Source organism: Apodemus sylvaticus, chromosome 6 (assembly GCF_947179515.1).
Source record: "Apodemus sylvaticus chromosome 6, mApoSyl1.1, whole genome shotgun sequence".
Classification (NCBI taxonomy): domain Eukaryota; kingdom Metazoa; phylum Chordata; class Mammalia; order Rodentia; family Muridae; genus Apodemus; species Apodemus sylvaticus.
The window spans coordinates 14,122,941-14,147,611 of record NC_067477.1 but is presented as its reverse complement, the minus strand read 5'-3'; positions in this window follow the sequence as shown (position 1 = coordinate 14,147,611).

Below are 24,671 nucleotides of genomic sequence, written 5' to 3'. Positions count from 1 at the left end.
AGAAGAGTGGGTGCAAAAAATGTGGTATATCTACACAATGGAGTATTATTCAGCCATTCGAAACAATGAATTCATGAAACTCTTAGGCAAATGGATGGAGCTAGAGAACATCATACTAAGTGAGGTAACCCAGACTCAAAAGGTGAATCATGGTATGCACTCACTAATAAGTGGATATTAACCTAGAAAACTGGAATACCCAAAACATAATCCACACATCAAATGAGGTACAAGAAGAAAGGAGGAGTGGCCCCTGGTTCTGGAAAGACTCAGTGAAACAGTATTCGGCAAAACCAGAACGGGGAAGTGAGAAGGGGTGGGTGGGAGGACAGGGGGAGAGAAGGGGGCTTACGAGACTTTCGGGGAGTGGGGGGGCTAGAAAAGGGAAATCATTTGAAATGTAAATAAATTATATCGAATAAAAAAAATCAAAAAAAAAAAAAAAAAAAGAAGAGACCAGCATCACTGAGATGAAATCTTCTTGGAAGTGTTTTCTGAGAGCACAGAGAGGGTGTTCCAGAGATAGCCACAGTTGTATTTTGTGCTGTGGCTGGACTTGGTATTGAGTAAGAGTCACCCAGATGGTACTGGTTTTGAAGGCATGAAGGGGTCATGAAGAACAGCTGAGGCTCTTGGCACAGTGAGAAGCCATGGAAGGTCATTGGAGAAGGAGCAGCCTCAGTTGCAATTGATGGCCCAGGACTTGAAGGGGTCATTCATAGGAGCAGAGGCTTGTCACCATGAAGAGAGCCTATGAGAGGCTATTGGTGAAGCCTAATTACAGTGGAAAATAGCAGCGTTTTGGAGATGTCAGTACCATGTGATGACCACCAAGAACAGCAGCAGCAGTGGAGTACAGGCAGCTGGAGCCTAGAAGACAAGCTGTGTGCTACAAAGGGCAGAGCTGGAGAAGTGACCCAAGCCCTTGGAGGAGCCCAGAAGATCGTGAGTTGGATCCCAGACATTGGACATTTGGAGTTTGAGTTTTGCTTTTGGTTGTGACTGTGCCCTGATATGTTTCCCTCTTGAAGGAAGAAAGTATTTTAGTGGAGCCCACAGTTAAAAGACTTTGAACTTTTAAAAGACTTTGAATTTTAAAGATATTGGACATTTTAAGGTGATTGAACTTTTAATATGTAAAGACTGTGGGACTTTTAAAGTAATTTAAACCTTGGGGATGAATAAGAAAGTAAGGGTTGATGTGTTTGTGTGTCAAGTTGACAAGGGGTCAATTGTACTGGCTAGTTTTATGTGTCAACTTGACACAGGCTGGAGTTATCACAGAGAAAGGAGCTTCAGTTGGGGAAGTGCCTCCATGAGATCCAGCTGTGGGGCATTTTTTCAATTAGTGATCAAGTGGTGAGGGCCCTTTGTGGGTGGTGCCATCCCTGGGCTGGTGCTCTTCGGTTCTATAAGAGAGCAGGCTGAGCAAGCCAGGGGAAGCAAGCCAGTAAGGAACATCCCTCCATGGCCTCTGCATCAGCTCCTGCTTCCTGACCTGCTTGAGTTCCAGTCCTGACTTACTTTGGTGATGAACTGCAACATGGAAGTGTAAGCTCAATAAACCCTTTCCTCCCCAACTTGCTTCTTGGTCATGATGTTTGTGCAGGAATAGAAACCCTGACTAAGACACCAAATTAACAAAATTAGATATAAATTGGGAGATATAACAACAGAAACTGAGGAAATTTTTAAAAAATCATCAGATCCTACTACAAAAACCTGTACTCAACACAACTGGAGAATCTGAAGGAAATGGACAATTTCTTAGACAGATACCAAATACCAAAATTAAATCAGGATCAAATAGATCATCTAAACAGACCCATAACCACTAAAGAAATAGAAGGGGTCATAGAAAGCCTTCCAACCATAAAAAAGCACAGGAACAGATTGTTTTAGTGCAGAATTCTATCAGACCTTCAAAGAAGACTTAACACCAATACTCTTCAAACTATTCCACCAAAGAGAAACAGAAGGAACACTACCCAACTCCTTCTATGAAGCCACAATTACGCTGATATGAAAACCACACAAAGATCCAACTAAGAAAGAGAATTTCAGGCCAATTTCCCTTATGAATATCAGTGCAAAAATACTCAATAAAATTCTTGCCCACCAAATCCAAGAACACATCAAAACAATCATGCACCATGATCAAGTAGGCTTCATCCCAAGGGTGCAGGGATGGTTCAATATACGGAAATCCATCAATGCTATCCACTACATAAACAAACTCAAAGAAAAAAAACCCATATGATCATTTCATTAGATGCTGAAAAAGCATTTGACAAAATTCAGCATCCTTTCATGCTAAAAGTATTGGAAAGGACAGGAATTCAAGGCCCATATCTAAACATAGTAAAAGCAACATACAGCAAACCGGTAGCCAACATCAAACTAAATGGAGAGAAACTTAAAGCAATCCCACTAAAATCAGGGACTAGACAAGGCTGCCCCTTCTCTCCATATCTCTTCAGTATAGTTCTTGAAAGCCTAGCTAGAGCAATCAGACAACATAAGGAGGTCAAAGGGATACAAACTGGAAAGGAAGAAGTCAAACTATCACTATTTGCAGATGATATGATAGTATACTTAAGTGACTGAAAAAACTCTACCAGAGAACTCCTACAGCTGATAAACAGCTTCAGCAAAGTGGCTGGTTGCAAAACCAACTCAAGCAAATCAGTAGCCTTTCTATACTCAAAGGATAAGCAGACTGAGAAAGAAATTAGGGAAATGACACCCTTCACAATAGCCACAAACAGCATAGAGTATCTTGGGGTGACTCTAACCAAACAAGTGAAAGACCTATATGACAAGAACTTCAGATCTCTGAAGAAGGAAATCGAAGAAGACCTCAGAAAATGGAAAAATCTTCCATGCTCGTGGATTGGCAGGATTAATATAGTTAAAATGGCCATCTTGCCAAAAGCAATCTACAGATTCAATGCAATCCCCATCAAAATCCCAACTCAGTTCTTCATAGAGCTAGAAAGAGCAATTCTCAAATTCATCTGGAATAACAAAAAACTCAGGATAGCTAAAACTATTCTCAACAGTAAAAGAACTTCTGAGGGAATCAGTATCCCAGACCTCAAACATTACTACAGAGCAATAGTGATAAAAACTGCATGGTATTGGTATAATGTCAGGCAAGCCGATCAATGGAATAGGATTGAAGACCCAGAAATGAACCCACACACCTATGGTCACTTGATCTTTGACAAAGGAGCTGAAAGCATCCAGTGGAAAAAAGATAGCCTTTTCAACAAATGGTGCTGGTTCGATTGGAGGTCAGCTTGGAGAAGAATTCGAATTGATCCATTCTTATCTCCTTGTACTAAGCTCAACTCCAAGTGGATCAAGGACCTCCACATAAAACCTGACACACTGAAACTAATAGAAAAGGAACTGGGGAAGATCCTTGAGGACATGGGCACAGGGGGAAAGTTCCTGAACAGAACACCAATAGCTTATGCTCTAAGATCAAGAATTGACAAATGATACCTCATAAAACTACAAAGTTTCTGTAAGACAAAGGACACTGTCAAAAGGACAAAAACCAACAGATTGGGAAAGGATCTTCACCAACCCTAAATCCGACAGAGGGCTAATATCTAATATATACAAAGAACTCAAGAAGGTAGAATCCAGAGAACCAAATAACCCTATTAAAAAGTGGGGGTACAGAGCTAAACAAAGAATTTTCACACGAAGAACTTCGGATGGCTGAGAAGCACCTTAAGAAATGTTCAACATCATTAATCATTAGGGAAATGCAAATCAAAACAACCCTGAGATCTCACCTCACACCAGTCAGAATGGCTAAGGTCAAAAACTCAAGAGACAGCAGGTGTTGGCGAGGATGTGGAGAAAGAGGAACACTCCTCTACTGCTGGTGGGATTGCAAGATGGTGCAACCACTCTGGAAATCAGTCTGGCGGTTCCTCAGAAATCTGGGCATGACACTTCCGGAGGACCCTGCTATACCACTCCTGGGCATATACCCAGAGGATTCCCCAGCATGTAATAAGGACACATGCTCCACTATGTTCATAGCAGCCCTATTTGTAGTAGCCAGAAGCTGGAAAGAACCCAGGTGTCCCTCAACGGAGGAATGGATACAAAAAAATGTGATATATTTACACAATGGAGTACTATTCAGCCACTAGGAACAATGAATTCATGAAATTCTTAGACAAATGGATGGAGCTGGAGAACATCATACTAAGTGAGGCAACCCAGTCTCGAAAGATCAATCATGGTATGTACTCACTGATAAGCGGATATTAGCCTAGAAACTTGGAGTACCATCAAATGATGTCCAAGAACAACAGAGGAGTGGCCCCTGGTTCTGGACAGGCCAGTGCAGCAGTATAGGGCAATACTGCAACTCAACTTTCTTAAAATGTTCATATAGTCTTGTTGGGTTTTTTTTAATGATTTATTTATTATATCTAAGTACACTGTAGTTGGTTTTAGACACACAGAAGAGGGCATCAGATCTCATTACAGATGGTTGTGAGCCATCATGTGGTTACTGGGATTTGAACTCAGTCAGTGCTCTTAAACTCTGAGCCATCTATCCAGCCGCCGTATACTCTTATTTTAAAATCTTTGTTTGCGCCTGGTGGTGGCGGCGCACTGCAGTGCTTCCTAACCCTTTTCACCAGAATCTAGAATCATTGAATACTTTCTTCTCACTTTACTTTGCTTGTAAAATACACAGGATTTCCCTGTGTTGCCCTGGCTGTCCTGGAACTCACTATGTAGACCAGGTTGGCCTAAAACTTACACAGATCCACCTGCCTCTGCTTCTCAAGTGTTGGAATTAGAGGCATGCACCACCCCACCTGGCTTACTTTTTTGTTTTTGTTTTTGTTTTTAATTAGAATGTAACATGCTTTTTGGGTTTGTTTGTTTGTTTGTATCATGAAGTACGGACTAGCCTCCAGTTGTAGCTGAGCATAACTTTCAATTTTTTGCTCTCCTGCCTGCATCTCCAGAGTGTTGAGATTACTGGTGATCCACCATACCAGTTCCACAGTAGAAGGGGGATTCGTGCATGCTGGGCAGGACTCCACCGAGTGAACTACATCCCTAGCCTCTGAAATATACATATTAATATTACATTATTATTAAAGGCATTATTAAAAAAATTATTATTAAAATACCTTTATTTAATGTATATTTATATGTAAACATCTTATATATTTATACTTTACTATATAATTATAATGAATATTGTGTATTATAATATTGTGTATAATAAATATTGTATATTATGTTTATTATTATATAAATATATAAATATGTATATATAAGTAAAACACACACTTTTTTTTTTCAAGACAGGGTTTCTCCATGTAGCCCTGGCTGTTCTAGAATGCACTTTGTAGACCAGGCTGGTCTTGAATTCATAGAGATCCACCTGCTTTTGCCTCCCAAGTACTAGGATTAAAGGTGTGCACCATCACTGCCTATCCCTTTAAATATATTTTTTATTGCCGGGTGGTGGTGGCAGACATCTGTAATCCCAGCACTCTGGGAGGCAGAGGCAGGCATATTTCTGAGTTTGAGGCCAGCCTGGTCTACAGAGTGAGTTCCAGGACAGCCAGGGCTATACAGAGAAACCCTGCCTCAAAAAAAACCATATATATATGTGTTATTGTTTCATTTTGCATATATGGGTGTCTTGAAGTGGAACATTAAGGGTTCTTTGGAAAGTCAGTCGTGTTAGATGGTGTTTTGCTGGGGCAAACCCCTGAAGGAGTGCTTTCCGGAAGTGGACACAGGTAAAAGGCTAAGGCAGACTCACAAAGGAACGTTTCACTGAAGCAGACACAGGAGAAGGGAAGTTCTGCTAAAGCAAGCATGTGAAGGGCACGTGATGAAGGATTCTTCACTAATGACCCACATGTATTGGTCCACCTTACATTGCATAGCTGAGCTGCACTTGTCAGGATTCCATAGAGAGAAATGCACCAAAAATCTTCTGGTGGTATACTGCAGTTTCTTGCTGCTTCCTTGGACTCAGGCCCATAGGCAGAGGGATGTCGGGTGAGACAGACTCATGTGGAGTTTTGCTAAGTTGGCTTCACGTGCTGAGGCAAGGCCCGTTGAGGACACGTGATGTTTGGAGAGAGTATAACAAGGGCTCAACAGACTGTGAGAGGGGCTTGCTGGTAGAGCTGGCTACAATGCTTCTTGGTCTTGAGTCTTCACTGATCTTTGCTTCTATGAGAAAGGCACAGCCAAGAACTTCTCCTGGCCTCCCTGCTGGTCTGATTCCCTCCTGCTGACTCGTGCCAATTCAGCTGAGGCCTGGCTGTCCCTGCTAGGTCATGCCACCACTGCTGCTATCCCAACACTACTGAGCTGGACTGCTGGTGTAGCTGTGAAGTGTTTGTGAATGGATTGAGCTGCCTCTACTGACCTGTGAACTGAACTGCCGATTTCCTGGCAATGCAGTTGGGATTGCTCCAAAGAACCTTTCTAAACAGGTCCACTTTCCCCCATTTTTTTCTTTTCCACCACCTCTGCTGTGTGGTGGGCTAGAAGAGGGAATGCCTCTTAAGGCATTTGAGAACCATCATTAAAGAGAGGCTTTGAAAAAAAGTAAAGTTATAGTATCTTGCTTGAATGCATACCTGATGCGCCTGGTGCCGAGGTAGCTCCAGTGAAATCTGTAAAACAAAATTTTACAGACTGAGGCAAGAAATGTCTCCTGGGATTTTGCAGAACACCCTGTACAGAATCCGAAAATCCCACTTGGCAATTTCCTAAACTCTCCTCCTTCTTAGTAGCCAGGACCAAGAAAAACCAAGCTAATTAAGATGGGCCCGTAGTTCTCAAGAAGCAGTTTGCTCTGGACTTCTCCTTTTCTCTCTTCACGAGGATTACTACAGCCTGGCTGATAATCCAATTATCCGTTCTTTGAAGTTGACTCACTGACCACCAAAATCCCTTTTAAGAATTGCAATGCTTTGCCTCACAGTCATTTACATAATGACAACCTTCCAACCACATGCAGGATTATATGGTTGTGCGTATGTGTATGAGGGTGACTCTGGCACTCTGGTACTGAAAGCATTAAGTCAGGAAGTTTTGTTTGTTTGTCTTTTACAAGGCAGAAGCTGAATGTTAGATAAGGATTTCTCACAAAAACTTGTTAAGACCCAGGGGTATAAGAAACTTCAAACTCTTTGAAGGTTTACTGTAAACTATTAGTGACTCTGTATTCTAATTAGGAAGTTTGATGGCATCTATAAATTGATCCTCTGTATCTGTTACATGAGAAACATTGTGCCTGATTGATTTTGCATTTCCTTGTACCAAATGGTTATAATTGTGCCTGATTTACTGGATACATCTTTTGAAATGGTAATACCAACTCTTCCTGTATAAAAATCCTTGCTTTAGAACTCCTAAATACATTCAGATTCAAACCGCCTCTGTGGTTGTTTCTGTCTGTCATCTCGACGGACCGGTGCCTTCCTGGACCAAAAAATCCTGGTTATCTCGTGGCAGAGTTTGGACTGTAACACCTGGAAACCAGATAAGGGCACCAGATCCTCTGGGTCTGGAGCTCAGATGGTTGTGAGCTGCCGTGTGGGTGCTGGGAATTGGACTTCGTCCCAAGTGCTCTTAACTGCTGAGCCATCTCTCCAGGCCCTTTTGAAATCTTTTAAATGAGCATGTTATAGCTCTAGTTAAACAGGACATGAACGAGACAGTCTTCTACATCAGGTAATAAACGGAATCCACTTACATTGAGCAGGGCTGTTATTAAACACTAGTAATAACTCAAAAAAAAAAACCCTGCAAAGTTTCTACATATTACTTCCAAAGTCAACATTTCTCTATGTGTGATTCAAATTTCATGTTTGTAAAATGCATCTTTGCATTCACGAGCCTGTCAGATTTCAGTCCTCCAGAATACACAGAGAGGGGGTAGATAGAGGGCACTACAGTCAAGAGTGCAGACTAGTCTTATAGAAGACTTGTGTTGCATCACCCACACCTAAGTCTGCCACCCCAGATACCTGCACCAAAGTACACACCCTCCCTACAGACATACACACGATTAAAAGTAAAATTTAATAAAAAAAAAAACAACACCTCCCAGTGAGTATGAGAGCCGGCCATGCAGGCCTGGTGACCCGAGTCCAAGCCCTAGACTCTACATGGTGGGAAACTTGAAAGCTGGTGACACAGCCTGGCAAGGGCTGAGCTGCGTGGTGTAGAGACAATCTCTTGTGCGCGGGGTGTGAAATCTTTCTCCTAGCTGGCCGATGAGGTGAGACAGGATTAGAAGGTAGGACATCCAGCAGAGAGAGAGAGAGAGAGAGAGAGAGAGAGAGAGAGAGAGAGAGAGAGAGAGAGAGAGAGAGAGAGAGAATGAGGAGTTCTGGGATTGAGACAAGCACAGGGAGATTTGCCCTGACGCAGAGGAAGATGGTTGCGTGACACTGAGGGTTCGGTAACCAGCCACGTGTCATGACTTTGACTACATTAAATGGGATAATTGAGTTATGAGCTAGGGAAAATGAACCGAAGCTACTAGCCTAGGCATTTAGAAGTCTCAGAGTTGTTATTTTGTGGAACTTAATGTGTGGGATGGAAAGCCTCTGGCTTACAGCGTAGAGTGCCAGGAAACTTTGGAACATCAAGATAAGACGAGATTTATATGTATTCATAAATCTCACTTGTCAGGTTTAGACCGAAAGTTCACTCATATGAGCAAATGAGATTTATAGCTAGGCGGGTGTGGCCAGCCATGTTTGTCCTGACATTTGGGCAAATAGGGCCTGCTGTGGTATACCTGCCTGGAATGCAACCCTCTATGACAAAATCAATACGGCAGTTAGGGTTCAAGGCCAACCTGGTCTACAGAGTGAGTTCTAGGATATCCAGGGCTGCACAGACAAACCCTGACTTTTTATTTTTTTAAAAAAGATTTATTTATTTATTTTATGTATATGAGTACACTGTAGCTGTACTGATGGTTGTTAGTCGTCATGCGGTTGCTGGGAATTTGAATTCAGGATCACCAGTCGGCCCCGCCCATTCTCGCTTCAGCCTAAAGATTTATTATTACATCTAAGTACACTGTAGCTGTCTTCAGACACACCAGAAAAGGGTGTTAGATCTCTTTACAGATGGTTGTGAGCCACCATGTAGTTGCTGGGATTCGACCTCAGGACCTTCAAAAGAGCAGTCCATGCTCTTAGCCCCTGAGCCATCTCTCCAGCCCCATCAAACCCTGTCTTAAATAAACAAAACAATCAAATTAGAAAAAGTATACTCTAAAGACTGAAAACAAAATCTCTGTCTTCACAGTACTTGTCAATAATCACAGGGCTTGGGAGGTAGGGGCAGGTTACTAACTCTGTTAGTTCAAGGCTAGCCTGGTCTACACAGTGAGATCCTGTCTTTAACAACAACAATAACAACAAAATGGTTTTACCTGCCTAGGTGTTAATGTTATTTAGTTACCTTCATCAACTTTCTCCTTAGTAGCTCTTCAAACTGTCCCATGCTGTCCAAAGATGATAGAAGACTTCCCCAGCCTCTCCTGCCCCCAAAATCCAGCGTCTTACAGACACAACAGAACAGACACACACACACATGTATGAACTCATAGAGGTCACAGCAGTGCGCACAGTGTACAGGCTTGTGGGGACCAAGAGGCTATCTGCAATGGATACCCTCTGGCAAAACAGAAATCAATTTTCTCCAATGGAGTCTCGCTGAGTGTAGTGGATGCCCATACCCAGGAGTAGATGAACAACATAAAACTTATTTTGTGGACTTTTATTTTCTTTTTCTCCCCCTTCCTTTTCTCCCTCTTGCTCTGGACGCCCCCCCCCCCACTCGCCACCCCCCACCCCTGCTCACTCTGGCCACAGTCTTTTGTTTTCTTAGGTTTGGTTGGGCAGGTTTTTTTTATTTGTTTGTTTTGTTTTGTTGTTTGCCTTTTAGTCTTTTTGCTTTCATTCTCATTTGTGTGTGTTTATGCTTTTTGTTTGTTTGTTTGTTGTTTTTTACTGTTTGAAAGAGGGGCCTTATAGTTGGGTAGTTAGAGAGGGTGTGGAGATGGGAGGACCTCGGAGAAGTTGGGTGTGGGGAGACACATGATCAAAATATACTGTATAAAAAAAATTTGAGGTGGCCGGGAAGTGGTGGCGCACATCTTTAATCCCAGCACTTGGGAGGCAGAGGCAGGCGGATTTCTGAGTTTGAGGCCAGCCTGGTCTACAAAGTGAGTTCCAGGACAGCCAAGGCTACACAGAGAAACTCTGTCTCAGGGAAAAAAACAAAAACAACAAAAACAAAAACAAAAAAAACCCCACATACACACACCAAAAAAAAAAAAAAAAAAAAAACTAAAACAAAAAATTGAGGTGGGTTTTATAAGATCCCTCTCCCCACCGTAGGGCATTTCATCTAAGGTCCCTCCCTTTGAGTCCTGAGAGTCTCCCACCTCCCAGGTCTCTGGAACATTCTGAAGGGTACCCCCCACCACCTCCTACCTCCTGAGGTAGCCTGTTTCCATTCTTTCTGCTGGCCCTAAGGGCTTCAGCCCTGTCCTCCACCCAATACCTGATCATGTTTCCCTCTACCCCTCCCTCTCCCCTTTCCCCACAGGTCCCTCCCTCTCCCCTTTCCCCCACAGGTCCCTCCCTCTCCCCTTTCCCCCACAGATCCCTCCCTCTCCTCTTTCCCCCACAGGTCCCTCCCTCTCCCCTTTCCCCCACAGGTCCCTCCCTCTCCCTCCTGTGATTGCTTTCTTCTCCCTCCCAAGTGAAATTGAGGCATCCTCACTTGGGTCCTTTGGCTTGTTAACCTTTTTGAGTTCTGCAGACTGTATTCTGAGTATTCTGTACATTTTTGGCTAATATCCACTTATTAGTGAGTACATACCATGCATGTCCTTTTGGGTCTGAGTTACCTCACTCAGGATGATATTTTTCTAGTTCCATCCATTTGCTTGCAAAACTCATGATGTCTTCCTTCTTAATAGCTGAGTAGTATTCCACTGTGTAAGTGAACTACATTTTCTGTATCCATTCTGTTGTGGGACATCTGGGTTGTTTCCAGCTTCAGGGCATCAAGTGAGGGATGGGGTTGCCATCCCACAGTCAAAAACTCTGACCCATGATTGTTCCTGTCTAAAAGGACTGCAGGGATGGAAATGGAGAAGAGCTTGAGGAAAAGAAGGTCCAGCAACAGGCCCAAAGTGGGATCCAGCTCACGGGGAGGACCCAAGGCCTGACACTATTATTGAGGCTAAGGAGTGCTCACAAAAAGGGACCTAGCATGTCTGCCCTCTGAAAGACCCAACAAGCAGCTGAAAGAGTCAGATGCAGATATTTACACCTAGCCAATGGACAGAAGCTGCAGACCCCTGTGGATGAATTAGGGAAAATCTGGAAGAAGCTGAGGAGGGTCACCCTGTAGGAGGACCAGCAGTCTCCACTAACCTGAACCCCTGGGATCCCTCGGACACTGGGCCGCCAACCAGGCAGCATACACCAGCTGATATGAGGTCCCCAACATATATACAGAAGAGGACTGCCGTGTCTGGACTCAGTCAGAGAAGATGCACCTAACCTTCAGGAGACTAGGGGCTCCAGGGAGTGGGGAGGTCTGGGGGGAGAGTGACCGGGGTTGAAAACATCCTCATGGAGAAGAGGTGGAGATATGGGATGTGGAGCAGTCAGACGGTGGACCTGGAGGGGGATAAAATCCAGACTGTGAAAAAAGATCAAATAAGATTTAAAGAAAAAATTTTTAAAAATTTATTATATGTAAGTACAGTGTAGTTGTCTTCAGACACACCAGAAAAAGGCATCAGATTTTATTACAAATGGTTGTGAGCCACCATGTGGTCACTAGGATTTGAACTCGGGACCTTTGGAAAGGCAGTCAGTGCTCTTAACCACTGAGCCATCTCTCCAGCCCAACGTTTTTTGTTTTTTGGTTTTTTTTTTTTTTTGTTTTTTTTGAAATAGCATTTCACTATATAGCATTGGCTGGTCTGGAACTCACTCTATAGATCAGGTTGGCCTTCAGCTTACTGATATCTGCATGTGTCTGCCTTCCAAGTGCTCGGACTAAAGGCCTGTGCCACCACACCTAACTTGATAAAAAGTATTTAAAAAAGAATTAGGATCAGAGTTTGAGGGGAAACTTATAGGCAAACAGACTCATCTTAAAAGTATTTTAAATGGGTCTCCTTCTCTAAAAAACCTCAGTGTTAGAGCCAGAAGGACCTGCTGCTAAAAGTAATGTTGTAAGCTTTGATTTCAGAGGCACAGGTTTTGAATTACAATCTTTTGTTTTGTTTTGTTTTGTTTTGTTTTGTTTTGTTTTGGAGACAGGGTTTCTCTGTGTAGCCCTGACTGTCCTGGAACTCACTCTGTAGACCAGGCTGGCCTTGAACTCAGAAATCCGCCTGCATCTGCTTCCCAGAGTGCTGGGATTACAGGCGTGTGCCACCACCGCCCGGCTTCGAATTATAATCTTAATACCTTTATAAACTCTGGGTCTTATAATTTTCTTTTTCTCACACATATTTTCTATATTCATCTTTCTTCTTAGTCATAAGCTTTTTATCTCTCTTGGTGACACAGACATAGGACAGATTAGACCAGATTAAAAGTAGACAAAGGCAGGTTTACTAGGCACTGCCCTCGAGCTGGATCATCAGCCCCCAAAGAACTGGGCTGGGCAGTAATGTGCCCAGGCCGGGGTGCTGACCTGCCAGCCATAGCCAGGTCTGGCCCAAGTGTGGTCACGAGCTGAGCACTTATGCGGCGATCTGGGTGGCTGGCAGCATCAGGAAAGAGGTTGCCACAGCCGACAAGAACTCAGAAGTGGGCTTGGAGACACTCCTTTTTTTTTTTTTTAAATAGATCAGTTGTCCTCAATAGTTAACTTTTTATTAGTGATTGTCAAGATGAGAAAAATTTGCCCATAAGCCAGTTCTCAGGAAGTATAAGCAGGAGAATCCCAGCAGTTTACAGGCACCCTGAGGGACAAAGTAAGTGTAAACTCAGTAATAATGACAACGCTGGTTTCTTTCTTTCTATTCATTCGATTTACTTTTTATTTACATTTGTTCTGAGTTTTTCGGTGTGGGTGGGGTTGGAGGAGGAGGGCAGACAGGGTTTCCCATCTTGTACAGGAGCAAGCAGGGGTTCCACCTAATTCTAACACCTAATTCTAATTTTTGAATTGGTGTTGTTGGTGGGTATTTTGTTCGTTTTGTTTTTTGAGACAGGGTCTCTCCATGTAGTCCTGGTGTCCTGGATGAACTCTCTTAGACCAGGCTGACCTCCAACTTACAGAGATCTGCCTGCCTCTGCCTCTCACTTGAGATTAAAGGAGTGTGCCACCATATCTAGCCCCTAATGCCATTTCTTTACAATTTAGATCTGGGATTTTAATGTTTTGTAGCTGGATAGTCGTGCTGTACACCAGTAATTCCAGCGCTCAAAAAAAAAAAAAAAAAAAAGCAGACAAAAACAGAGAGAGAAGCCAGGCAGTGGTGGTGCACACCTGTAATCCCAGCACTCTGGGAGGCAGAGGCAGGCAGATTTCTGAGTTTGAGGCCAGCCTGGTCTACAGAGTGAGTTCCAGGACAGCCAGGGTTATACAGAGAAACCCTGTCTTGAAAAAAACCAAATCCAAAAAACCAAAAAAAAAAAGAAAAAAAAAAGCAAGATTAAAATATTCCTCCCTCACAAAAGAACCTTTAAGCCATTTGCACCAGCCAGTCTGTCCTTCAGTAACTTGAAGTAAGAAGCGGGTTGGAAAGGCTTTCATGCAAGGCCACCGGACTCCTGCTTGCTGTCTACTGGTGTTCTGTCCGAAACCATTCTCTCAGAAACAAATGTATGGTGGGAATTTTCCCACCTTCTAGCAATATACTGTACAACACCCGGAAGCCCCCGGGTCAGAGAACTAGACAGGAAGCAAGGGTGAATTATAGCAAAGGAGGCAGCCTCAGAGGATTGGTGGCAGAAGCCCCACCCTCTCCAGAAAGCCCAACCCTGTCGTAGAGCTACTCCAGAGAATGTTTCTGGAAGCCCGACCCCCAGCTGAACCTTCATATGGTCCTCCATCGGTTCTTGTCATTTATTTATTAGCTGTGGGACCACACAGGATTGGCGGGCAGAACTGGCAGTTCTCTCCCCAGCAGTGCAATCCCTTTGCTAGATTTCAGCGTCCACGTGCACGCTGACTGAAAGTCAAGTGGAAACCACCACAGACAGAGCTCACCCACTGAGTTATCCTCAGCCTGAGGCAGCTAGGAGCGAGCGCTGTGTGGGGAGCCAGGCTGACTCAAGGCTTTCTTAGAGGCCATGATGGAAGAACAGGGTAGATGTAACTTTTATTTGCTTGAGTTCATTGTTGTCTGGAAGCTTCCAGGGTCTGACCATTCTTCTGTCTGTACAATCTTATCTCAGCCTAGATGTCTTTGGCCTCTGAGACTTCCTGCTGAATAGCCCTTTCTTGTTCTTTCTGGACCCTGGTTGGCTGGTTCAACTCAGCTGTTCTGACTCAAACTCTTCTCCAGGCTGACTGATTCAATCTGGCATCTTCCAGATTCTCCTGAATTGCTGTTCTTGGCTTCAAACTAACTCTAGCCATCTGTTCTAATCTATTCTGATCTTCTGGCTCCTCTGGTTCCTTCTCATTCTCTGGCTTCTCTCTCTCTCTCTCTCTCTCTCTCTCTCTCTCTCTCTCTCTCTCTCTCTCTCTCTCTCTCTCTCTCTCTCTCTCTCTCTCCTGTCTCTGTACAACTCTCCCAGTAAAACCACCTTCTTATTCTTTGTCTCTGCATAGCTGTCTTAAGTAGCTTCCATCTCTTCTTTCTTCTGACAGTTGGGCAGATCCTATTTCGCCAAATCTTCCTGATGCATCACTTTGTCTGCCACTCACTTCAAACATGGATGCTTCCTTCTGCAAGCGGACGTCACCTTCATTGTTTGGGATTAAAGGTGCGTATTAGAGGCGTGCTGTACTCCAGCCAGAAGTATTAAAGATGTGAGCAAAGAGCTGAGCCACACACTGGAAACGGGTGTCACCGTCTAGGACCAGACTTGGCCTGACTGATTGGGGGGCTGCTGCTTCTGGGGAGTCACGGTTGCAGTCTGGGGCGCTACTCTTCCTCTCAGGCTGTGGTTATTAGTCCTAACGCTGCTATGTCTGAGGTACCCAGAGTTCTCCTTGCCAACATTGTCTGCCTTAGCTCTCTGCTCTCGACCAGGTCCCCCGGCAAACCATATACAAGATTCTGTCCTTCAGCTAGGTCTCCACAAACAAAAACAAAGACAAAAAAGATGGCGTACTCCTTCATAAACGTGGTTGGCATAAAGCATGGGCTTCCTTCCGCAGGCTTCTGGTCCCAACTACTGCTTGCCATCTTCATTTCTTATCCCCAGCCTGGACCTCCCCTCGACGCCTTGCCATCTGGACGGTTATTCCTGTGGTCAGGCTGTGTTTGTTGTTGCCTTGGGAGTCAGGGCCTCACATGTAACTCTCACAGGCCTGAAACTCACACAGAAATCCTCCTGCCTCTGCCTCCTGAGCGCTGGGATTAAAGGCGTGCGTCCCGTGAGTCTGTATTTTGCAGTTTTGCAAAGCCCACTAAGGAGAGCTGACCAAGCACAGGAATCAGGTTTTCTTGTCGCCTCAGTGCGGGTCCTGTCCCCTTCCACTGGCTGAGTGACGAGGACGGCTTGAGCTTTATCCCAGCCAGGTTGTGCTTCCACCGGTCTCTTGGTGAAGTCTGGGGATTAGCTAGCTCGGAGCCCAGAACTTTACTTTCTACTCAACATATATAGCAAATAGGCAACAAGGAAAAGGTGGATCCACAGACACAGTGAACGCTAAGTGTAAATAAACACTTCTCTCTGCAGGGGTTAAAGTGCTCAGAATAAGAGTTGGGGACTTTAATACCAGCACTTGGGAAGCAGAGGCAAGGAAGTCTCAGAGTTCAAGGCCAGCCTGGTCTACAGAGTGAGTTCCAGGGCAGCTAGGTCTACACAGAGAGACCCTGTCTCAAAAAGCTATAAACCCAACTAATCCCCCCTAAAAAGATGTGGGGGAGGGGCTGGAGAGATGGCTCAGCGGTTAAGAGCCCCGACTGCTCTTCGAGAGGTCCTGTGTTCAAATCCCAGCAACCACATGGTGGCTCACAACCATCCGTAATGAGATCGGATGCCCTCTTCTGGGGTGTCTGAAGACAGCTACAGTGTACTTACATATAATAAATAAATTTAAAAAAAAAGATGTGGGGGCCTGTTCAACAGGAGGGACACTCAGCTGAGAAAAATGCTTCCCTAGCATGTGACTGTAAGGCACTTCCTTCATTAGTGCTTGATGGGGATGATGACTAAAAGGAGGTGTAAGCCAGCCAAACCCTTTCCTTCGCATGTTGCTATTGGTCACAGGATTTAATCACAGCAATAGTAATTCTAAGTCAGGTGTCCAGCCCAAAATGGAACATTTGTACCAAACCCTCACCCCAACCCTGCCCTAGGCTCAGGGAGCATCATGGATCAAACCCTTGCCCCAACCCTGCCTGAGGCTCAAGGAGCACTGTGGATCAAACCCTCACCCCAACCCTGCCTGAGGCTCAGGGAGTACCATGAAACCCTGCCTGAGGCTCAGGGAGCACTGTGGATCAAACCCTCGCCCCAACCCTGCTCGAGACTCAGGAGGCACTGTGGATCAATCACTCACCCCAACCCTGTTCAAGGCTCAGGGAGCACTGTTGATCAAATCCCCCATCCCAACCCTGTCTGAGGCTCAGGGAGCACCATGGATCAAACCCTCACCCCAACCCTGCCTGAGGCCCAGGGAGCACCATGGATCAAACCCTCACCTTAACCCTGCCCAAGACTCAGGGAGCACTGTGGATCAAACCCTCACCCCAACCCTGCCCTAGGCTCAGGGAGCACTGTGGAAGAGGAGACAGAAAGGACAGAAGAGCTGGAGGATGGGCAGGGGATCCTGGGGAACGTTTTCTTCTGGACAGGACACAGCAGTTGGATTCATGGACTCACTGTATTTGCTAACCTGGGCAGGATCATCGCAGCAATGGAGTCAGCATTCCAGCAGGCTGCACTAACTAGACTCGGTTACAGAGAGAGGTGCAGGGAGGGTGCACTGGGGTGTCTGGGGAGAGTTGGCTTGAGAGTGGATAAGATCTACATGCAAGGTCTACATGTATGAAGTGCAGAAGACTAAGTAAAGATATAATTATGACTGCAGCAGTGTCTTCATCCATGGATGACTTCAGAGCCTTCATGACTCAGTTCACTTCCCAAGCCTGCCTCGCTGGCAACCAGACCTCCAGCAAATAAGATTCGGGGGGACATTTACTACTCAACTCATGACAAACCTCCTTTCCCCTGGGTCCATGCAGATGTCAGTACTGTACATGAGCTTCATTAAACTGTGACTTCATGTTGCCCAAAACTATGGCCGACACCTTGACATGAGCCTCCTACTGGATGTCAGGGTCAAGTGGGTGGATAGGAAACATAATTTTAACACACTTTTGAACTCCAGCAGGGAGCTCTTTCCTAGAGTATATGTCATCAGTGTGGCAATTTACAGCCATGGCTGCTTGTGTCTCTCTCCTCCATACACATGTTCTATTAGTTTCCAGCGATTTATCCAATCAAGGCTCTGGAATGTTCTCTGAGAGTGCGATTATGTAGAGTATGACCAATCTAAGCCCTGGATTACCCCTGCACACACTGAGGCAGGTCAGGTGGCACAGCCTCCCTCTCTACCTGTCTCATCCTGTCCTCCCTTTGTACAGTCAGGGTTCAACTTTGTAGGGGACCTCCTACGCTGCTTCCTGAGACACAGATCCCTTGTGAGATATGTCCCAGGGGAAGCACTGGCTATGCTAGAGCCAACCTACAAAGATGAAGGAGGACATTGGAACAAGGAACGCCCCCTGCTGCCAACTTCAGGAGTCTGCCTTCCACTGACCATGTTGGCTTTCAGGGGAGAAAGAGATGTTGGGGTCCCCCACGACTCTGAGATTCCCCCCAAAGGCCTCAGCCGTGTCCCTCAGGCAGATGTCCTCATTTTGCCCAGCGGTTCATCTCAGCCTTCTCGCCTCTAGACACCCAGGTGTCTTCTGGGGTCTGTAGCTGGGCCATGCGCCAAGCCCACACCCCAGGACAACTGGTCAACAGTCCCGAGAGTTTAGATTGGCAGCAACCCCTCCATGTGGGAGAGATGGGGAGCACTGATCAGGGAGGGCAGGAGTGGGTGGACTAGAAGCTGGGGGTTGTAACAGCATCTCTCACAGCAAACCTGTACAGATGAAATAAACACACAGAGCCCATGATTGCTCTGACCGCCTGTGCATACGGCCCAAGTGTGTCTGAGTCTGTTGACATAGGTGTGAGCCCCTGTGCCAGGTAGGTGACCGCACATTTGTCTTCTTGCATATTTGCGTGAGAGCCAAGGTTTATGAGATCTAGAAGGGTGCTCCCGAGCCAATAGCTTAGGGGATGGGGTGGTAGCCAGGAGTTTTATTGCTCTTTTCTCGAGTTTGCAGGTATGAGTCACTGGATACATGAAAAGGATCTGGTGGGAGGTTCCCTGCTCCCAGTGAGCAGGGTCTTTCCAAGCAGCAGGCCAGGGCCAATGACTCCATTCCTCCTGCGACCGACCCTGCAACCGACGGCTAAGTACTGGGATGACGGGCATGTCAATAGGACTTTCTATTACTCACATATATGAAGAAGAGAAGCAAGCGTGCTGCAGTTGCTGAAAGTCTGCTCTCTTCCCCTACCATGTGAGCATCCCGGGGACAAACATCTTATTCCCTGAGCTGTCTCGAAGGTCCAGGACCATTTTTAAATGCACCTTTCAGCGTAAGGACCCTTTTCTCTCGGAATGCAGTAGTCTTTCTGCCTTCACCTTGTGAGCTATTCCCCCTAACAGCCTTAAGGGGCTAGGAGATTTTTCTCTGGGGTCTGGGACAGGACTAAGGAATGACTGTCCTGGGAGACAGCCCAGAGGCCGCCTTCTAGACTCACCTGCTAAGCGCCCCACTGCCGACCTCAGGCACAAGAAAGGAGGTCCAGGTGACAGAACCTGCCTGACATGGATGAGGGGTTATAGGGATATGGTTGGGTAAGAGAATAATTGGCACTGTCCCCAGGTAACCTCAGACCATTGCCAGGAACAAGGCAAGCCCAACCCCTGTGACCAAAGCCATCAAGACCAGGTCTTGGCACTCACAGTGCCCTGAATTCCAACTCTCAATGCCCTTTCAACAATGGATGACACTCAGTTCTCACTCTAGTGTGAAAAATCTGATGTGTCAAGTTTCCTCTCCTGCGAGTTATCCAATCACTTTCCCTGTGCTGGGCTAGAGAGAGAGGGATGCTTGGATTGCTGCGGTTTCTACAATGGCATGCAGGGATAACATCATCAAAGAAGCCAGATTCAAAGCCAGGCATGTGACTCCATTTAGATGAAAGACTTAGCTGTGGTGACAAACCTCCACATGGCAGTTGTCCTGCGTAAGGACTGGTGGCATTCCTGAGGGCTGGCATTTCTAGATCCTGATTTAGGGAGAGCTGTGGTGGCGTGTGGTGACATGCCATTGGGACTAATAGGTCCCTGTGTCTGAGTCTCTCACGGACAGGCTGAACTTCTCTGCTGAGCCAGGGACAGCCATCCATTCGTCTAGTGGGGCTCAGGCACGGGGATCCCTAGTTTATAACCATGACAACGCAAAGATCTTTCTGGAAAACTTTAGATGTGCTGGGGATGTTTAGGGTTCTCTGGTCATGTGAGAAGAGTCACACACAGGAAGCCTGAGATGCCAACAGTGGTACCTCAGCCAGTTAGCTGGGCCTCGCCGGCATGGAGTCACCTGGGAGGAGCAGAACTCAGAGAAGCAGACAATATCTGGTCTGAATCAGAGAACAAGGAGCGTCTTCCCTGATGGAAGACAAGGCAACAAACGCCAAAAGGAAGGGATGTTGTTGAAGGTGTAGTCTGGACAGGCCGCCCTGGTTAGGAGGCAGCGGGGAGACCAGCCAAATCAGGTGAGATTGTCTCAGGCGCAGGGCGGCACCAAGGAATTCTGGGTAATCTGGGTTCTGAGAATAACAAAATTGAAATCTTTCCATTTTGCTTTTGTAACAGATTCTCACTCTGCAGTCCTGGCTGTCCTAGAACTCGATCAGTGAGAACAAGCTGGTCTTGAACTCACAGAGACCTGCCTGCCTCTGCCTCCTGAGTGTTGGGAGGAGAAACATACACCATTATGCCTAGCTCATCTTTTTATATTACATTTTATTTATTTAGTGTGCACCCTGCATGCACGTGCGCCCCAGTGCATATGTAGAGGTCAGAGGACAGCCTGTGAGGATTGGGTTAGTCTGTCTACCATGTGGGTCCCGGGTAACCAGGTTTAGCAGCAAGTACCTCTATGCACTGAGCCCACCTCACTGGCCCTCAAGAATGTTTTTTTTTAATTACTTATATTTTAATACATACAGTTTATTTGTATTATATGATTTCAGGGCTGTCCACTTAGTACCGGATAAGCAAACTGAGGAATCTCCTCCCTCTCTTGGCATTCCACAGTTGCCTGTGCTCCCCCTTTCGCCTGACCATGTCTACTGTTGTTATTGTTCATGTCTTCCTGGGGTAGCCATATATTTTACAGGGTGACGCTTACCTGCCTCCAGGGAATGTTTTAATGAGGTGACATTAAATATGATTTATTTGAGCATGTGTCAGCCAAGCCCAGGTTTACAGAAGGTCCTGGAGGAGGAAGTCAGGGCACATCCGACACCACCCACCTACTCAGTGAGCCCAGGCTGACTGCACTCAGGATGCAGTGGCTCAGGCTGTGTCGCTCCACCCAGCTGACAGAAGGCAAGGCAGGAGATACCTTCCCTGGGAACTGAGGAGAGGAAGAACCCTGTTGGGTGGCTTGTACTGCCTGGGCAGGGGGAAAACGGTCCAGCAGGAAGCAGGCCGGTAGCCTTTGAACTCCAGCTTAGTAGGGCCACTGTGTGGTCTTTGCAGAGGCTGTGGGACAACACTGCTTCATTCAGAGACTCATCACATTAACAATTTGACCTTAAAATGGGACTCTTAAAAATTATTTTACTGTGTGTGTGTGTGTGTGTGTGTGTGTGTGTGTGTGTGTAGGGTGGGGGGGGTGGAGTTCCAGGGGTCAGACTCAGGTGTTCAGACAAGCTCTGCACAGCAAGGGCTTTGACCTGCTAAGCCATCCTACTGGTCCCTCCAATGGGAATCTTAAACCCCCAGGGCCCACCTGTAATTCCATACTCAGAGGCTGAAACAAGAGGTGGGAATCTCCGGGGTGAAGACAGTGCGACTATACAGTGAGAGCCTATTTCTAAACCCCAAACGGGTCTGAAGAGCGTTCGGGAGTGTGCTCGGTGGTTCTGAGTCTTGCTGCTCTCTCTGGAGACCAAAGCTCAGTCCCCAAGGCCTGTCAGGTAGCTCACAACCACGTGTAACTCCAGCTGGGGGTGGGGTAGGAGGGAGTGGGGGGATTAGCACCCTCTTTGGGCTTCCGAGGGTCTGTGCACATATATAAGTAAATAAAATAACTATTTAAAAAAATATTAAAATATTAAAAATATTAAAAAAGAGCGGGGTGGTGGTGGTGCACACCTTTAATCCCAGCACTCGGGAGGCAGAGACAGGCAGATTTCTGAGTTCGAGGTCAGCCTGGTCTACAGAATGAGATCCAGGACAGCCAGGGTTATACTGATAAACCCTGTCTCAAAAAAAAAAATAAAAAAATAAAAAAATCCAACCAAAACCAAACCAAACAACCAACCCAGCACTTGGATGCAAGGACACAAGATAGATAAGCATATTTACATGCTACACAGGTGATACAATGCCCTGACATCTTCCTCTAAGATTCTGTTGTGGTAAGCATGGAGGAAAGAAGAGAAGACAGACATAAAAACAAATACCCAGGCTGGAGAGATGGCTCAGCGGTTAAGAGCACTGACTGCTCCTCTGAAGGTTCTGAGTTCAAATCCCAGCAACCACATGATGGCTCACAACCATCTGTAATGGGATCTGATGTTCTCTTCTGGTGTGTCTGAATGTTGGATTCCATAGCTGCCTGCAGCTATTACGAAGTGGGTAGCTGGAACAGAAGTTAAGGGATGGATAGGGAAGGTGCGAAAAGAAATAAGGGCCAGAACAATGTTTCTCTGATCGAGGCCGGAAACTTTAATGGCACCAGACCTTTTAACAGTTTGGGCAAACCCTTCCCTCCCAGACTCCGGGCTGAGTTCTGGTGGAAGTTGTCTAGCTTGGAGGTCCTCGTCTTGACTGCTCCGGCAGCTGGGTGGGTCACCTGCTTAATTCAGGAATTCCTAGACCTGGAGGAACAATGAACTTAACCTTTACTTTACCTTTACTAGGTAAAGCAGGATCCTGGCTATCTGGGAGAAGTTAACCTTGACCATAGTCAAGTACACTCTTAGCACTCCACCTAAGGATAAAAATTCCTGCTTTAACCTGGTTCCCAATTATGTCCAAAAGGCAGATTCCTGCCCGCAGCCAGGGATTGTCCTTGACTAAGTCAAACTCCGACCCTGTGCATGACTGCCCCAATATGGCTCTGTACCTCTGAAGACAACTGTACTAACATATAATAATAAATGAATTTGTTTAAAAAAGAAACAAAAACAAATACCCAAACTTGATAAGCGCTTGTAGTTAGAGTTACAGAATCCCCCAGGGAATGAAGGATTAGGAACTGTAAGAATACAGATTTTCTTTTTCAGGGCTCTTTGCAGGTGTAGCTGAGATGAATTCGTGCCAAAGTGGCAGCTGTAGTTGCCAGTTCACCTTTAGCTCCGGGATGTTTCCCTTGGCCAAAAACTAAGTGTGGGCAGGAGAGAAGGCTCGGTGGTTAAGAGCGATGGCTGCCCTTCCAGAGGACCTGAGTTAGGTGCCCAGCACCCACATGGCAGCTCACAAGCATCTTTAACTCCAGCTCCTTGGGCTCCAATGCCTTTCTCTAGTCTCCTTGGGCATCAGGTATAAACACAATGTATGGACAGACATGCAGGCAAAACACCCACCCACGTACGTGGACACCTGACCTCCTAATCTGGAGATGCTGGTTAGCAAGTGCCACACTTGTAATATTGCCATAGGGATGTTACAGGAACAGACACCGGACTAGAACAGGACCTGTTCCCCAATGACAGAGTCATCAAAAGAAAAGGGATAGTTCCACAGTCATATCAAATAGTATCAACAGCTTGTTTCAAAACCAACTCATAAATGATTTCCTGTTAAAGAATTACGTATTCATTAAAATATGTCATATTGGGAAATGACTCTAAAGATTAAAAATAAGAAAGAATATTAATATAAATACAATTACCAAGGTATCAGAAGGAAATAGGTGTACCCAGAGTAAGCAAATATTTCAGCTATAAATGATTCAGCAAAGAGTCACATGTGACTAAAACCAGCAGCCTCACATAGATGCCCCTCAGCAGGGAGAACACTGAGAAGGACTGGAAATAAAATCTGGAGCGAGAGGCACCAGGCAGATGTGGACAAAAGAAGGTGCAAGCCACACCAAGGCAAGTGTGAAATGCAGGCAGAATGAACACTTTGTGATCTCGATGATCACAAACGGCCGTGAAGATGTGACCTTGTCACTGTGTGATGCCACGGGCAGAACGGAGCAAGGCCAATAGTAAGAGATTGAATTAACCCCTAAAGATAAGGTACACAAAGAAATAAGGCCAGGGAGCAGGACGATGGCTCCCTGAGTAGAGGCCATTGCCAGGAAGCCTCACAAGCTAGGACCCATCCCCTGGGCCTACATGGAGTAAGACACCCAACCTCTGTAAGCTGGCTTCTGGCTTCACACCTGTGCTGTAGGATGAGCTCCCCCGCACGTGTGCGCACACACTCTCGAATGCACACGCACACAAATAAACGTAATAAAAAATAAGATTAGAGATTACCCACTAATATAATAGAAAGACTACTCCAGGGCCAGCAATAGGGCTTAGCAGGTAAAGTAGCTTGCAAGATGGTTGAATGAGCAAAGGAACTTCCATCAGGCATGAAAATAGGAGTCCTATCCCCAGGATCTACATGGTGGGAGGAAAGAACTCCCACACCTCATCTTCTGACCTCACAACCGCAGTGGCAAGCACAGGCCAGGAAACAATAAATAATAATGTTTCAGACATAGGGAAATATTTATTTTGAGACAGCGTCTCCCTATGTAGTCTTGGCTGTCTGAACAGACCAGGTTGGCCTCAAACTCACAGAGATCTTCTTGTCTCTGCCTCCCAAGCACTGAGACTAAAGGCATGCACCACCACAACCAGGTTTTAGAAAACAATTAAAACTACACCATCGGGTCGAGGAAGCTGGTTCAGGGTTAAGAGTGCTGCCCCGCTCTTCCAGAGGACTGAAGCTCAGTTCCCCTCACGAGTGCTGAGCAGATGATCACTGCTGCCTGTGAGACCCAGAGGGTCTGATGAAGACTTCTGCCCACCTCCCACCCAGACACTCACTCAAGCATGCATACACACACATACATATACACACATAGAAATAAAAAAAGATCATAT